Source organism: Vombatus ursinus, unplaced genomic scaffold (genome assembly GCF_900497805.2).
Source record: "Vombatus ursinus unplaced genomic scaffold, bare-nosed wombat genome assembly UNPS02014866.1, whole genome shotgun sequence".
Taxonomy (NCBI): Eukaryota; Metazoa; Chordata; class Mammalia; order Diprotodontia; family Vombatidae; genus Vombatus; species Vombatus ursinus.
Window position 1 is genome coordinate 1,546 of NW_020954644.1, and position 16,255 is coordinate 17,800.

Sequence of the window (16,255 nt, forward strand, 5' to 3'; positions counted from 1 at the left end):
CTAAGTGCTGCGAATACAAATGCAAGGAAAACTGCCCCTGCCTGCAAGGAGCTTACATTCTGATGGAGGAAGACAAGGTATAAAAAGGGGCTGAAAAAACAAAGTGGGGAGGGAAGGGGAGAGTCAGAAGTACCTCCAGAAGAGGAAGGAAACATGGCAGGTCTGGGAATGTCCCCAAAATGGGGGACTCTAGAAAAAACACACAATGGGAGAAGGGGCCTCCATGGCAGAGGGATACTTCCAGATTCAAAGCAATTTACTGACAATTAGTTATATCCTAAAGTCAATTCAAGTCATTGTTTTGAAGTTAAGCTCAAAATGAACAATGATAATAGCTAGCACTTACATAGCATTTGAAGGTTTACAAAATGAAGAATATGTGTTCTATCATTTGGTCCCCACAAGAAGCTGCTATTATTAAACTTATTTTGTCATGCACTTTGGCAGAGAGAGAGAGAGTGTGTGTGACAGAGAACAGCACACAGCACAGTAAAACACAGCACAGCACAGCAATGAACTGATTTCCTACCTGATTTCCTACTCATCAAATGAGTTTCAGTTTCCGTCTGACTCAGAGTTGGCAGGAAGTTCAGTTAGTTATAATTATCCTTATTTAAACTCAAAAAGTCTTTCTCTAGGTGGGGAACAGAGTAGGAGGGACAGTGTCTTGGCAGTGAGGATGCAAAGGGTGAAAGGGGAGTTTAGAAGTGATCCACATGCAAAGGGCCTTATCACAGCCAAGGAGGAATTTGCCTGGTTTTCTAACAAGATAGCTCTGGGTGACCCCAAGCTGTTAGCACTCTGACAAAGAGAGATGCCAAATGCTTACTGCTGGGGACAGTATTAAGAAGCTGTCAGGCCTCTTGAGGGTAAATAAAGCCTGATCCTAGGAAGTGAAGAAGAAAAAGGGAACCTCCAGATTTCAAGTACACGCCTTCATCTTCATCATAGCTCTCATTTATGTGTGTTTACAAAGCATTTTATATAGATTATCTCTTTGGATCCTCACAACATCGCTGTGAACAATGTGTTCTTATTACCCCCATTTTACAGATGAGGAAATCGAGGTTGAGGGAGGTGAAAGGATAGGCGCTGGGTCACACAGCTCGTAAGTTGCAAACTAGTTTTAAGCAGTGACCATATTGGATATCATAATTCTATGTACACAGTAGGTACTCAATAAATATTTATCCTTGATTGCCTCTAGAAGATGAGATGTTGTCTAGAAGAGCCAATATTCGGAGTTATCTTTAAATAAACTTTAAAACAGAGAAGTAAAAGGAGGAAACTTTGTTCCTCACAATCCAGTGTTATAAAAAGTCTAGACTGTCTTCAGAAGCCTCATGATAGAGAATCAGTAGGAGCCCAGAAGAGTCCCTGAGGGTCTGAAGCAGGATTTGAACTCAGGTTGTGCGTTTCCAAGTTTAGGACTCTAGGCAATCACTATGTCACATAACTGCTTTAAAAATTAGACAAGTAAATAATTGGAATAGATTTTAAAAATTGGAACCAAATATATGTCAGTGGTATAATAATTATTACTATGATAATACCTAGCACTTATATAGCATTTGAAGGTTTACAAAATGAAGAATATATGTTCTATCATTTGGTCCCCACAAGAAGCTGCTATTATTAAACTTATTTTGTCATGCACTTTGGCAGAGAGAGAGAGAAAGAGAAAGAGAAAGAGAGAGAGAGAGAGAGAGAGAGAGAGAGAGAGAGAGAGAACAGCACACAGCACAGTACAACACAGCACAGCACAGCAATGGACTGATTTCCTAGAATCAAATGAGTTTCAATTTCAATCTGACTCAGAGTTGGCAGAAAGTTCTGTTGGTTATAAACTGTCCTTACTTGAATTCAAAAATCTTTCTCTAGGTGGAGAACAGAGGGGGAGGGGCAGTTTACTGCCAGTGAGGATGCAAAGGGTAAAAGGGGAGTTTGAAGAAGGTGGTATTATTAAACCTATTTTATAGAGGAGGAAATTGAAGCTGAAAGTAGGTGACTTGCCCAGGGTCATAAAGCTGGTATCACTCTGAAGTAAGATTTGAAATTAGTTCTTCCATACTCCAAGGACTCTTACCCACTGTGCTACCAAGGTGCCTTCGGATTGATAAGTCCACTAGATGACAGACAGCAATAGAAAAAAAGAGCTGGGTTTGGACCCAGAGAACCTGATTCCAAGTCTGAGCTCTGCCATTAACTATCTCTGTGACTTTACAAGAGTAACCTAATTGCTCTTCTTTATATTCAAAATGAGAGGGTTGATCTAATTGACCTCTGAGGTCTCTTTGAATGATAAGTCTATACAAAAAAGAAAAAAAATGGAAAAAGAATTTGTTATTCAACAAAATGTATTGCACAAACTAGACAATAATTTTGTGATGAAGGGAGATGAATCATCATCCGTTCTATATATTACAATCATTTCCAAATGGGTCAATGATCTAAAATTTTTTTTAAAAAATCACACCATAAAAGAATTAATAGTTAACAGAAGGTTACAGTTTTTACAACTGAGGACAGGAAAACAATTCTTAATCAACCAGGTCTTAAAGGAAATTATGAGGTCAGATGACCAACCAGATAGAGAACTAGACACATACTGCCTCCTGTCTCTTCCAAGGGTGCTTTGCTGCTTCAGCTAAAGATCACCCTCTTTAACTTGATTCTCTGTTCTCTCTTTTTGGGACACTGTCTCTCCTGGTTTTCCCCACTCTTTCTCAGTTTGATTGGCTGGCTCTTCATTCAGGCTGAGCCTGCTGACTGGGTATCCCTCAAGGAAAGTCCTGGGCTCTCTTCTCTTCTCTTCTCCCTCTATGTTATTTCTCTTGGTGATCTCATTAGCTCTCATGGATTCCATAATCCTCTCTATTCAGATGATTCTCAGAACTATTTATCTGGCCTTCACCTCTCTCCTGACCTCTAGCTTCACAGCTCCAACTGCATGTTGGACTTCTTAAACTGAATGTCCTATAGACATCATACACTCAACATGTCCAAAATCACACTTGTTCTCTTTTCTCCAAAGCCCTCCTTTCTTCCTAACTTTCCTATTACTTCTGAGGGTACCACCATCCTTTCAATCACCCAGGCTCTTAACCTAAGCGCCATCCTCACCTCCTCACTATCTCTTCCTCCCCATCTCCAAACTATTGCCAAGTCCTGGTGATTCTACTTTACAACATCTGCCATGTACATTCCCTCCTCTGACATCCTACTGCCCTGGTGCATGCCCTCTTCACCTCATGCCTGCGCTACTGTAATACCTTCTGGTTGTTCTCCATACCTTATTTCTCACTCTAGCCAATCCTACACTTAGCTTATCAAAGTGATCTTTCTAAATGCAGGTCTGACCATGTCATATCTCTCTTCCATAATCTCCAGAGTTACCTGTCACCTCAAGGGTCAAATATAGAATCCTCTCTTTGGTGTTCAAAGGCCTTCATAGAGACATTCACAAACAACCCAATAATGGGCTGATTTCCTTGAATCAAACCAGTTTCAGTTTCTATCTACTTCAGAGTTTATAGGAAATAAAGTACAAACTGTACTTATGTGAAGTCAAAAATTATTTCCCTAAAGATGGACGGGGAACTGGGTGGTGGTGTTCTGTTCAGGATGCAGGGGAAGCAGGAATGTAGAGGAGCTTGATCTTGATCCAGATGCAAAGGGACTATCCAGAGCTGAAAGACATTTCTGGCTTTTTTTTTTTTTTGGTTTTCTAAGTGGAGAACAATGCTTTTTTTCTTTTTCAAATGTCATTTCTTTTCAATTAAAAAGTAAGGACCATAATAGTACCTACTCCCCAACATTACTGTGAGGATCAAATGAGATAGTATTTCTAAAGTGCTTTACAAACCTTAAGGTGCTATAGAAATGCTAATTATTATAATTATTATTATCCTTATTATTTTCTCTCCCTTCCTCCTGCCACCATTTGGGGAAAAAGAAAGAAATACTCAACTCATGTAACTAATATGCAAAAGAAATTTCCACATTGTATAGATCCAAAAATATATTTCTAATTCTACACTTTGAGTTCACCATCCTTCTTTCAAAAGTCAATTGCATGTTTCATAATCAATCCTCTGAAATCCTGGTTTATTATTGCATTGATCTGAGTTCTTAAAGACCAATATAATAAAAATGACCATATTACTTAATTTAATTTTTTATATTTTGGTTTTTCAATTACATGTAAAAACAATTTTAACATGTTTGTTTTAAATTTTGATTACTAATTTTCACCCTCTCTCCCTTCCATCTGCCTTCATTGAGTAAGCAAGCATTTTGATATGGTTTATACATTCACAGTCATGCAAAACATATTTCCATATTATTCATGTTACAAAAGGAAACACATACAAAAACCCCCAAGAAAAATAAAGTAAAAAAAAAAGGATGCTTCAATATGCATTCAGACGCCATCAATTCTTTCTCTGGAGGGGGATAGCATTTTTCATTGTAAGTCCTTTGGAATTGACTCAGATCATTGTATTGCTGAGAATAGCTAAGTCATTCACAATTCTTCATTGTACAATATCATTGTTATTGTATTGAGTGTTCTGGTCTTGCTTACTCCGCTCTTCATCACTTCGTGTAAATCTTTCCAAGTTTTTCTGAAATCATCCTGTTCATCATTTCTTATAGCACAATAGTATTCCATTCCATTGCAATCATATATCATAACTTGTTCATTCATTCCCTAATCGATGGGCAATTCCATCAATTTCCAATTCTTTGTCACCACAAAAAGAGCTGCTATAAATATTTTTGTACACATAGGTCCTTTACCTTTACCTTTAAAAAAAAATCTCTTTGGGATACAGACCCAATAGTGATATTGTTGGGTCAAAGGGTAAACACAGTTTTATAGCCCTTTGGGCAGAGTTCCAAATTGTTCTCCAGAGTGAATAAGTTCACAATTCCACCAACAGGTGGATTAGTATCCCAAATTTCCCACATCCTCTCCTACATTTGTCCTTTTATGTCATATTAGTCAATTGCATGGGAGTGAGGTGATACCTCAGAGGTCTTTTAATTTGTATTTCCCTACTCAATAGTGATTTAGAGCAATTTTTCACATGACTATGGATAGCTGATTTCTACATCTGAAAACTGCCTATTTATATCCTTTATTTTTCAATTTTCAATTGGGAAAACTTGTACTCTTGTAAATTTGACTCAATTCTCTATATATTTGAGAAATAAGGCCTTTATCAGAGAAACTTGTAAATCCCCTCCTCCCACCTGGTTTTCTATTTCCCTTCTAATTTTGGCTGCATTGGCTTTATTTGTGCAAAACCTGTTTAATTTAATGTAAGCAATATTATCCATTTTACATCTTGTAATGCTCTCTATCTTTTGTTTCAATATAAATTCTTCCATTATTCATAGATCTGGGAGGTAAACTTTTCCATGCTCCTCTAATTTCCTTATGGTAATTCATTCCACTCACATTTACTGTTATGATTACTAACTGATAATTTCTATTCATCCTATTCTCACCCCCATTTATGCTTCTCCCTTTATCATTTCACCCTGTCCCACCTCAAAATGTTTTGTTTCTGATGGCCGTCTCCTCCAATCTGTACTTTCTTCTATCACTCCTTCCTTCTCATATTCCTTTCTTCTCCCAATTCCCTGTAGAGTAAGATAGATGTATGTGTTTGTGATTCCTTCCTGGATACAATACAGATGAAAGTTCAAGTATTGACCAGCAATGTTCCCCCTGCCCCAGCTCTCCATTGTAAAAGTTTTTCTGTGCCCCTTCTTTGCGAGATAATTTATCCCATTTGACCTCCCTTTGCCTTTTCTCCAAGTGCATTTTTCTTCCTCACCCCTTAATTGTATTTATTTTTGGATATGATCCCATCATACTGAACTCATATCCATGCCCTCTGTCTATGTATTCTCCTAACTGCCTTAATAATGGTAACATTCTTTGGACTTACAAGTATCATCTTCCCATGTAGGAATGTAAACAGTTTAATCATATTGAATCCCTTATGATTTGTCTTTCCCATTTACTTTTTTATGCTTCTTTTGAATCTTGTATTTGAAAGTCATTTTTAAAAAAATTTAGCTGGGGTCTTTTCTTAAAGAATGCTTGGAAGTCCTCTATTTCATTGAATATTGATTTCCTCCCTTAATAGTTGTATTCTGTTTTGCTAAATAGGTTATTCTAAGTTGTAATCCAGGTAATCCTTTGCCCTCTGGAATATCATATTCCAAGCCCTCCAGTTCTTTAATGTGGAAGCTTCTAAATCTTGTGTGATCCTAACTGTAGCTCCATGATATTTAAATTGTTTCTTTTGGGTTGCTTGCATTATTTTCTTCTTGACCTAAGAGCTATGGAATTTGGTTATAATACCCTTAGGAATTTTAAATTTGGGATCTCTTCCAAGAAGTGATCAGTGTATTCTTCCAATTTCCATTTAGCCCTCTGGTTCTAAGATATCTGGGCAATTTTCTTTGATAGTTTCTTGAAAGATGACAAATAGACTCTTTTAAAAAAAATCATGTCTTTCAAGTAGCCTGATAATTCTTAAATTATCTCTCCTCAATCTGTTTTCCAGGTTAGTTGCTTTTCCAATGAGATATTTCATATTTTATTCTATTCTTTCATTCTTTTGACTTTGTTTTATTGTTTCTTGGTGTGTCATGGAGTCATTTGCTTTTACATGCTCAATTCTAAATTTTAAGGAATTATTTTTCTTCAGTGAGCTTTTGTAACTCCTTCTCCATTTGGCCAATTCTACCTTCAAAGGAGTTCTTTTCTTCAGTAGTTTTTTGTATATTTTTCCAATTTGGCCAATTCTGATTTTTAATAAGTTCTTCTCTTCAATGAATTTTTGTACATTTTTTTTCCATTTGAACAATTCTGTTTTTTAAGGAGTTCTCTTCAGAGGATTTTTGTTCCTCTTTGACCATTTGGTCCATTCTTTTTTTAAGGTGTTATGTTCTTCAGCATTTTTTTTTTGTGCCTTCTTTACTTAACTGTTAACTCTTTTTTCATGATTTTCTTGCATCAATCTTATTTCTTTTCCCATTCTTCTTTACCTCTTTTATTTGATTTTTAAAATCCTTTTTCAGTTCTTCTAGGGATTCTTTTTGGGCCTGAGACAAATTAATATTTTTCTTTGAGGCTTTGCATGTAGCGGTTTTGACATTGTTGTCGTCTTCTGAGATTTGTTTTGATCTTCCCCGTCACCATATTAACTTTCTACAGTCAGGTTCTTCTTTTGTTGTTTGCTCATTTTCTAGCCTATTTCTTCCTTTTTAACTTTATGTTAAAATTGGAGTCTGCTCCTGGGGTTTAGGGGGCACTATTCTAAGGATCAGGTTTTTTCATTCTGCACTCAAAGTTAGTTCTGAGGGCATATAAATGTTTAGTTCTTCTAAGGTAGTATGATCCAAGGAGAAGTGTGGTTACTGCTCTTCTAGAGCATGCTCTGGTTTCTGAGTAACTACAATTACTCTTTTATGCCCTGGAACTGTGATCAGGGTCCCTGCTCCTGCTAGTGGGGGTCTGTCCTGATTGAAGTACAGATGCCTCCAGGCACATAACTCCAAATTAACAAACAACAAGCCCTGGAGGCAGCTGGATTGGGCAGCAGCCTCAGTTTCAGGAACTTTCACGCCATGGACTATGTTGGGGGGGGGCTCAGAATACTGATTACAGGGATTTACAATGGCTCTAGATGTGGGGCTGAGGTATGCTGACCAGATTCAGTCCTGGGCTGTGATTGTGGCTAGGAAGAACAAGCAGTTAGTGCCCTTGAAGAAGTGCTGGGGTCCTGCTGGCTGTTGACACTCATAAGAGAGTGGAGTCCCTGATTTTGATTACAGGGTAGAGGAGTGGGCTGAAGCTTTCAGCCCCAGGCAGGATCACAGGAATTAAAAGCATTTGCAATAACAGCATTACTGGGGGCTCCAGTTGTGGCTGGAGGCAGAAAGGAGTACCTGAGATCAGGCCCCCAGATATAGTACAGAAAACAATAAAATGAAAAAACTGAAGCTTGAGACATTATCTCCCACACCTCAAGACTAGAACCTGATTCTAACAGAAAGTTGACAGACAAGAAATAAGCTACAAAAATGAGCAAGCAAAAAAGAAAGAACCTGACCATAGATAGCTCCTATAGTGATAGAGAAGATCTGGGTTTAAATTTAGAAGAAGCTAGTGATGTTAAAATATCTACTTGTACTTTAAAGAGAAATGTAAAATGATCATAAGTAAAAAAATAAAGCACTTTAAAAATCAGAGAGGTTGAAGAAAAATTAGAGGGGAAAAGAATAATGCAAGAAAATCAAGACAATTATGTTTAGAAAGTCAACCAATTGGAAAAAGAAATCCAAAAATTTACAGAAGAAAATAATTCCTTAAAAATCAGAATTAGACAAGGGGAAGCTAATGACTTCATAAAACATCAAGAAAAAAAAATAGTGAAAAAAACTGACCCAGAAAAGAGATTGAGAAGATACAATATAAGAATTATTGGACTTCCTGAAACACATGATTAAAAAAAGAGCCCAGACAGCATCTTTCAAGCTATTATCAAGGAAAACTGCCCTGATAGTCTAGAACCAGAAGGTTAAATATAAATACATAGATCACCTCCTGAAAGAGATCAGAAAATGAAAATTCCCAGGAGTATTATAACCAAATTCCAGAGCTCCCAGGTCAAGGAGAAACTATTGCAAGCAATCAAAAAGAAACAATTTAAATATTATGGAGCCACAATCAGGATCACATAAGATTTAGCAGCTTATACATTAAAGAATTAAAGGTCTTGGGGTAAAATACTCCAGAGTTGTTGGATTACCTGAAAGTTATGATCAAATAAAATGTCTAGACACTATACTTCAAGCAATTATTAAGGAAAATTACTATGAAATTTTAGAAGTAGAGGGTAAAATAGAAATTGGAAAAAATCTACTGATCACCACCTAAAAAAGATTCTAAGATGAAAATTCACAGGAAAATTATAGCTAAGTTTTGAAGCTATCAAGTCAGGGATAAACTATTACAAGCAACTGGAAAAAATTTAATATTGTTGAGCTACAGGCAAGACAACACAAGTTTTAGCAGCGTCTGCATGAAAAGACCAAAGGGCATGGAACATTAAATTCTGAAGAGCAAAGGAACTGAGTTTCCAACCAAGAATAAGTTATCCAGCAAAGCTGAGTGTAATCCTACATGGAGAAAAATGGATATTTAATGAATTAGGGGACATTCAAATATTTATGAGGAAAAAACCAGAACTGAACAGAAAATTGGACCTATAAGAATTAGGAGAAACATAAGAAGGTAATGATTAAAGACCAATTATAAAGGATTTAATAAGGTCAAACTGTTTCCTTCTTATATGGGAAAATATAACTCTTAAGAATATTATCATTTGGGGCAGCTAGGTGGCACAGTGGATAGAGCACTGGCCCTGAAATCAGGAGGACCTGAGTTCAAATCTGACCGCAGACCAAACACTTGACATTTACTAACTGTGTGACCCTGGGCAAGTCACTTAGCCCCAGTTGCCTAAAAACAAAAAACCAAACAAAAACAAAAACAAAAAAAAGAATATTATCATTTTGCACATGCATAACCTATATCAGATTGCTTGCCATCTTGACTCAGGGGGAGAAAAATTTGTAACTCAAAATTCTTCAGAAATGAATGTTGAAAATTATCTTTACATGTAATTGAAAAAAATAAAATACTATTTTAAAAGGAATGTTTCTATTACTTGGGTAGTTTGAAAGAGTATACATAGAAGGAAGGCTTGGGATTGAGTTGAGTGTGATGGGAAGATCCTAAAAAGTAAAATTGGGTAGGGAGAGAAAAAATTGAGCAATTATTTAAAACAAACATGGCATCAATGGGAAAAAAAAACTGTTATAGTGAAGGCAGGAAGGAGTGGAGGGCTGGTAGTGCTAAAACCTTATTCTCATCAGAACTGGGTTAAAGAGGGAACAGCATATGCATCCAGAGGGGTATAAAAGTCTCCTTAACTTACAAAGGAATAGGCAAGCAAAAGGATAGGATAAGGCAGAGACTCTTAATAGGGGTGAAAATTAAGGAGGCAATGGTTAGAAGCAAATTAGACATTTGAGGAGAGATGCGATAAAAATGAGAGAGAGAATAATAAACAGTGAGGAAAAATATGATGGATGGAAATGTGCAACTAGTCATTATAACTTAGAACATGATAACTGAGAAGTGAATGGGATGAACTCACCCATAAAATGGAAACAGATAGCAGAAGAAAAACCAGAATCTGACAATATGCTGTCTACAAGAAACATATTTTAAAATGAGAGATAAGGATAGAATAAAAATAAAGAGCTACAGTAGAATTTATTATGCTTCAACAGTTGTAAAAAAAAAAGCAGGGATAGCAATCATGATTTAAAGCTAAAATAGATTCATTAGAAAAGATTAACAGGGAAACTAGAATATGATAAAAAATACCATAGATAATGAAGTAATATCAATGCTAAACCTATATGCACCAAATTCTATAGCATCTAAACTTTTACAGGAAAAGTTAAATGAATTGCAAGTGGAAATAGATAGCAAAACTATAATAGTGGGAAACTTTAACCTTCCTCTCTCAGAACTAGATAAATCAATCCAAAATTAAATAAGAAAGAAGTAGAATTGCTGAATAGAATCTTAGATAAGCTAGCTATGATAGAAATCTGGAGAAACCTAAATGGGAATTAAAAGAAGCCATTTTCTCAGTAGTACATGGTACCTTTACCTAAAAAACAAAACAAAACAAACAAAAAAATGACCATATATCAGGGCATAAAAACTTTATAACTAAATGCAGAAAAGAAAAAATATTAAATGCATCCTTGTCAGGTCATAATATAATAAAATTACATCTCATAAGGGGCCAGGGAAACACAGATTAAAAATTAATCGGAAACAAAGCATCCTTATCTTTAAAAAATGAGAAGGTCAAAGATCAAGTCAGAGAAACAATAAAGATTTCATTAAAGAGAATGATAAGACAACATGCCAAAATCTATGGGATGCAGCAAAAGCAGTAATCGGAGGAAAATTTATGTCTCTAAATGTTTACATCAATAAAATAGAGAAAAGAGTAGATCAATGAATTGGAGGTATAATTTAAAAAGCTAGAAAAAGAACAAATTAAAAATCCCCAATTAAACACCAAATTGAAAATCCTAAAAATTAAAGATGAGATTAATAAAATGAAATGTAAGAAAACCATTATATTAATAAATAAAACTAGGGATTAGTTTTATGAAAAACCAAGAAAATAGATAAATTTTTAGTTAATATCATGTTTTAAAAAGAGAAAAGAAAACCAAATCACTAGTATCAAAAAAGGAAAGGATGAATATAACACTAATCAAGATGAAATCAAAGCAATTATTAGGAGTTATTTTGCCCAATTATGTGCCAATAAACCTAACAATGTAAGTGAAATGGAAGAATACTCACAAAAATATAAACTGCTTAAATTAACAGAAGAGGAAATAGGATATCTAAATAAGCCTATTTTAGAAAAAGAAATGGAACAGACCATAAATGAACTTCCTAAGGAAAAAAAAAAACATCAATCCCAGATGGATTTACAAGTGAATTCTACCAAACATTAAATAATTATTCAGAATAATACTGAAAGAAGGATTTCTATCAATCTCCTCTTTTTTTTTTTTTTTTTTTGCTGGGCAATGGGTTTAAGTGACTTGCCCAGGGTCACACAGCTAGTAAGTGTTATGGGTCTGAGGCCTGGTTTGAACTCAGGTCCTCCTGACTCCAGGGCCAGGGTCCTATCCACTGCGCCACCTAGCTGCCCCTCAATCTCCTTTTATGTAACAAATATGGTGCTATTATCTAAACCAAGAAGACTAAAAACAGAGAAAGAAAAGTATTGATCAATTTCATTAATGAATATGGATGTACAAATCCTAAATAAAATACTTGCTAGAATACTACAATAATAAATCACAAAGATTATACATTTTGAATTGCATTATACATTATACATAAGATTATACATTTTGAATATGCAAGTTGAATTTATACCAGAAATGGAAGGATGGTTTAGCATAAGGAAAACTATTAACATAATTGACTGTATGAATAACAAAAGGCAAATCATATAATTATGTCAATAGACATAGAAAGTTTTTTTTAACAAAATACAACACTCATTTCTATTAAAAACACTTTGAAGCATAGGTATAAATGACTTTTTCCACAAAATGATAAGAAGCATTTACCATCAGCAAGTATTATTTATAATGGGAATAAGTTAGAAGCCTTTCCAATAAGATCAGGAGTGAAACAAAGATGTCCATTATCACCAGTATTATTCAATATTGTATTAGAAATGTTAGCAATAGCAATAAGAGAAGAAAAAGAAACAGAAGGAATCAGAATAGGCAATGAGGTAATAAAACTATCTCTTTTTGTAGATGATATGATGATAGACTTGGAAAATCTTAGAGATTCAGCTAAAAAGTTAGTTGAAACAATAATTTTCACAACATATCAGGACATAAAAGAAACCCACATAAATCATCAGCATTTCTATATATCACCAACAAAAGCCTGCAAGAAGAGATAGTAAGAGATACTCCATTTAAAATAACTGTAGACAACATAAAATACCTAGGCATATACCTAACAAAACAAACCCAGGAATTACATGAACATAAGTATAAAACACTTTTTATACAAATATAGTCAGATTTAAATAATTGGAGAAATAGTGATTGTTCTTGGGTGGACAGAGGCAATATGATATAAATGACAACCTATTTATTCAATGCCATCCCAATTAAATTGCTAAAAATATTTTATCGATTTAGAAAAAATAATAACATTTATTTGGAAGAACAAAAGGTCAAGAATATCAAAGGAATTAATGAGGGAAAATGTAAAGGAAGAATGCTTAGCAGTACCAGATCTTAAACTATACTATAAGGCAGTAATTATTTAAACTATCTGGTATTGGTAAGAAATAGAAAGGTGGATCAGTGGAATAGAGTAGACATACAATCCCCAGTAGTAAATGGCTGGAGTAACTTTGTGTTTGACAAGTGTAAAGATTTAAGCTTTTGGGATGAGAATTTACTATTTGGCAAAAATTACTGGGAAAACTAAAGAACAATCTGGCAGATATTGGGTATAGACCAATATCTTCCACCATTTGCCAAGATAAGGGTGAAATGAATACATGACCTAGATATAAAGGGAGATGACACAAGGAAATTAAAAGAACATGAAATACACTACCTATCAGACTTACAGATGGGAGAGATATATACAAATAAACAAGAGATAGATAGTGTTATGAGGTGTAAAATGGGTAATTTTGATTACAGTAAATTAAAAAGGGTTTGAACAAATAAAACCAACATAGCCACTATTAGAAGGAAAGCAGAAAACTAGGGGGAAAGGGAGAATTTTATAGACAGTTTCTCATATAAAGGTCTCATATCTCAAATATATAGAGAAATTTGTCAAATGTCTAAGAATATGAGTCATTCTTCAATTGATAAATGGTCAAATTATATGAACAGGCAGTCTTTCTTTTTTTTAATTTTTTAAAATTTTTTTTATCCTATTCTGCCCATCCATTTATTCTATTCTTTCTTTTGACCCTGTCCCTCTTCAGAAGTATTTGCTTCTGATTACTCCCTTTCCCAATCGGCCCTCCTCTCTATCATTCCCCTACTCTCTTGTCCCCATCTCCCCCATTTTCCTGTAGGGTAAGACAGATTTCCATACCCAATTGAGTGTGTATGTTATTCCCTCCTTAAGTCAAATCCTATGAGAATAAGATTCACTCATTCTCTCTCACCTTCCCCCATTTCCCCTCCACTGTAAGAGCCTTTTCTTTTCTGGTTTTTTTTTTTTTTGTGGGATAATTTACCCCGTTCTACCTCTCCCTTTCTCCTTCTCCTAGTATAATCCTCTCTCACCCCTTAATGCTATTCTCCAGATATGACCCCTTCATCTTCAACTCACCCTGTGCCCTCTATCTATCTATATCTATATATACATACATATACTTTTTTCCCCTCCAACTACCCTAATACTGACAAAGGTCTCATGAGTTGCAAATATCATCTTTCCAGGCAGGAATATAAACAGTTCAACCTTAATAAGTCTCTTATGATTTTCTCTTTCCTGTTTACCTCTTCATGTTTCATTTGAGTCTTGTATTTGAAAATCAAAGTTTCTATTCGACTCTGGTCTTTCCATCAAGAATGCATGAAAGTCCTCTATTTCACAGAATGACCATTTTTTCCCCTGCAGGATTATACTCTATATATTTTTGCTGGGTAGGTGATTCTTGGTTGTAATCCTATCTCCTTTGTCCTCCGGAATATTATATTCCATGCTCTGTGGTCCCTTAATGTAGAAGCAGCTAAATCTTGTGTTATCCTGATTGTGTTTCCATAATACTTGAATTGTTTCTTTCTGGCTGCTTGCAATATTTTCTCCTTGACCTGGGAACTCTGGAATTTGGCTACAACATTACTAGGAGTTTTCCTTTGGGGATCTCTTTCAGGAGAAGATTGGTGGATTCTTTCCATTTCTATTTTGCCCTCTGGTTCTAAAATATCAGGACGGTTTTCCTTGATGATTTCTTGAAAGATGATGTCTAGGCTCTTTTTTTGATCATGGCTTTCAGATAGTCCGATAATTTTAAAATTCTCTCTCCTGGATCTATTTTCCAGGTCAGTTGTTTTTCCAATGAGACATTTCACATTGTTTTCTAATTTTTCATTCTTTTGGAATTGCTTTACAGTGTCTTGATTTCTCATAAAGTCACTAGCTTCCAATTGCTCTATTCTAATTTTTAAGGAAGTATTTTCTTCAGTAATCTTTTGGACTTCCTTTTCCATTTGACCAATTTTGCTTTTTAGGGCATTCTTCTCCTCATTGGCTTTTTGGACCTCTTTTGCCATTTGGGTTAGGCTATTTTTTAAGGTGTTATTTTCTTCAGTATTTTTTTGGGTCTCCTTTAGCAAGCTGTTGACTTGTTTTTCATGATTTTCTTGCATCACTCTCAGTTTTTCCTCTACTTCTCTTACTTGCCTCTCAAAATCCCTTTTGAGCTCTTCCAAGGCCTGGGACTGATTCATATTTTTTTTGGAGGCTTTGGATGTAGGAGCTTTGGCTTTGTTGTCTTCTTCTGGTTGTATGTTTTGATCTTCTTTGTCACTAAAAGAAGATAATATAGTCTGACTCTTTTTATGCTGCTTACTCATATCCCGGCCAATTACTTGAGTTTTAAGCTCTTTGTTAAGGTAAAAGTCTGCTTCCAATGTGAAGAGTGTACTGTCCCAAGCTTCGGGGGTTTGTACAGCTGTTTTTAGAGGTACTTCTAGGGAGCTATAAATTTTCAGTTCTTCCAAGGTGGTATGATAAGGTAAGGGGCAAGGTGTTTTCTCTCCACTGCCACAACAAGCTCCACCACACCAGTGTTTCTCCTCGCCCCAGGACCGCCCCTCAGAACTGTGACCCAGATCCAAGCACTGGTAAACCAAGAGATTCCTGCCTCAGCACTGGCAAAGAGATCCCTGCAATCCCCCTCTGATCTGCCACTCGATTCCCCCTCAGTCTGTGGGCTAGAGCTCAGGAAAAAGCTGCAGCCCCGGGTCACGCTCAAGACTTGCAGCTGAGACCTAGCTTCTCTCTCACCACAGTGGGACCCACTGACCTTCTAAGTTGTCTTTGGTGTTCGGGGTTGAGAAGTCTGGAAATCACCACAGCGCCCGCAATTCAGTCCTCTGAGGCCTGCTCCAGGGTTGCTGCAGCCTGCGCGCCCACACCGAACTGCAATCCTCTCCCCGCCCGGTGTGATATACCTTTCCAATCAACCATCCAGGCTGTCTTTGGTTGGAAATTTGTTTCACTCTGTCTTTTTGTAGGTTCTGCTGCTTTAGAATTTGTTTAGAGCCATTTTTTTAGGTATTTGGAGGGCTTTGGGAGAGAGCTCAAGACAGTCACTGCTTTCCCTCCGCCATCTTAACAGGCCGTCTTTCAATAAAGAAATCAAAACTATATACAGTCATATGAAAACATGCTCTAAATCATTATTGATTAGAGAAATGAAAATTAAACAATGTTGAGATATCTCATACCAACCTACTTAGCCCCTATCATGTGCTAAAGGCACACACCTTTAGCTATCATTGGCGAAAATGACAGAAGGGGAAAATGACAAATATTGTAAGGGATGTGCAAAAA